The sequence below is a fragment of the Asparagus officinalis genome, chromosome 8 (assembly GCF_001876935.1).
Source record: "Asparagus officinalis chromosome 8, Aspof.V1, whole genome shotgun sequence".
Classification (NCBI taxonomy): Eukaryota; Viridiplantae; Streptophyta; class Magnoliopsida; order Asparagales; family Asparagaceae; genus Asparagus; species Asparagus officinalis.
The window spans coordinates 95,259,975-95,262,297 of record NC_033801.1 but is presented as its reverse complement, the minus strand read 5'-3'; positions in this window follow the sequence as shown (position 1 = coordinate 95,262,297).

The window sequence follows — 2,323 nt, the reverse complement described above, 5'->3', positions numbered from 1 at the left end:
CTGCGTTCGTGGCTATGAACATGGTGCGTCTTGATGCTGGTTCGCGGGGAGGACTTCCACGTCTTGGATTGAAGAGATCGTCGATTTGTAGTCTCTTTCTGTCAGAGCGTTGCAAAGATCGTCGTTTTGTAATCTTTGCTTTAGCTCTTTGATATGTGAGAGTTGTCAGATTGTAACTCTCGATGTTGATTGTGAAGGCTGTTGATTAGAGCTTTCATCAGTTGTTGCGAAGGCCGTCAGATTGTAACCTTCAGCGTTCTACGTGAAAGTCTTCAAATTGTAACCTTCTGAAAGTCGTCAGAGTGTAACTTCCATCATCGATGTTTTGATGGGGATCAGCTATCCATTGTGATTTTTTGATAGCCTACAGAACCCCCTCCAAAGTTTTCGAAAGTTCGCGGTTGACTGGGACGAATTTTCGAAATACTTTGGATCTCAACTCTGATCTTGGAGCTGTTGATTCCTTGTCATAAGGAATTGTTCTTTGCACCCGCTTCAAAGGTATCTTAGTTGAAGGGATTTTCCCTGCATGACCTCCATTAAGCTGATAGGCCTGCAAACATGCATAGGATTTTTGGCAAACCCTCAGCCATCAACGGATTTGATAAGCCTTTACCGACTACCGTTTGAGTCGGGCTAGCATGTGGATTATCTAAGTCTGTTCCACATGTAACGTTTTGCTAAGAGAATGAACCCTCTTAGACTTGATGCTATGATTTTGAATACATAGACTTTGTTATTTTTACGAAAAAAGACTAACCGGCAACGCGTATTAGGTGTAGGCTTATCCCTACTTAGGATTTGGGATAAAGTTCCCCATGCGTGTAAAGCATAGATTTTTGGTGCTACGATGTTGAATACGTAGACTTTGTTGCTGTTTCTTTCTGTGTTATATTTTCACTTGAAACACTGAAAGAAAATTAGAAGTGCCAGAGGTGTAGTATTAACTTGGCGTGAATTTTCACTTAGAGTGAAATTCAGAAATTTTCTTTATTATCACTAGGATAATTCTAGAAAATATTTAATCCGCTAGGGATTTTATAATGACAACTTGCTATTCTTGTTGAAAAAAGATTAACAAGTTCATTGGGGGGGTTTGACTGTTAGAGGTGTGATGTTAACCTAACAGTATTTTATGGACCTATCGCTCTATCGAAGAGAGTGGATAAGTTGATTGTGTCATCAGAGGTATGATATTAACTTGACGGGTTTGTGGACCTATCGCTCCATTGAAGAGAGTCGATAAGTTGATTTTGTCAGAGGTGTAGGATTAACGTGACAAGAAAATGTTGCGATCGGAGCAACTTTGTGGACTTATCATCCTATTGAAGAGGATTGATAAGTGAATTTTGTTAGAGGTGTGATATTAACGTGACAAGATTGTGTTGCGATTGGAGCAACTTTGTGGACTTATCATCCTATTAACGAGGATTGATAAGTGGGTTGTCAGAGGTATGATGTTAACGTGACGAGAGTATGTTGCGATCGGAGCAACTTTGTGGACTTATTATCCTATTGATGAGGATTGATAAGTGGATTTTGTCAGAGGTTTGATGTTAACTTGACAGGAATGTGTTCTTGTGACTTGCACAAGATTTTAGGAATTAGCGTTTCGCTGGGAAAACTTGCTAAATGAGTTTATCATCAAAAGCGATAAATTTTGATGCTTGTGATTTGAACAAGATTTTGAAGACTTAGCGTCTTGCTAGGGAAGATTGAGATTTGAGCAATTTTTAGGACCTATCATCCTATAAGGATTGATAAGTTGATTGTCAGAGGTGTATTGTTAACGTGACAAATTAGGAGTGATGCAAGTTGAATGCATACTCTGTGGCGGTGATGATCGTCAGAAGTGTACTGTTAACTCGACGATGTGAAAGATTCGTTACTCTTAATCCAGTGGATCCCAAGTAACCAACCCCCAGTCTAGATTAAGACTTAGCAGGGGAATAAAAAGAGGTAGACAAGACACATCGCCTAGTGAGACACTATCCATGAAGTCGGAATAGAGTCACATCACTAGGTAGGCCATTATCTGATGAGTTTGACTATCAGAGGTAACTATTAACATGATAGTTTTTTGTGGACCCGCCATCCTACTTGAATAGGATTGGCAGGAGAATTTGGAGGGAATGGACTATCAGAGGTGATCATTAACGTGATAGTTTTGATGGACCCATCATCCTATTGAAGAGGATTGGTGGGAGAATTTGGAGGAAAAGGACTATCAAAGGTGACGGTTAACGTGATAGTTTTGGTGGACCCGCCATCCTACTTGAAGAGGATTGGTGGGGGAATTTGGAGAAAAATGACTATCAGAGGT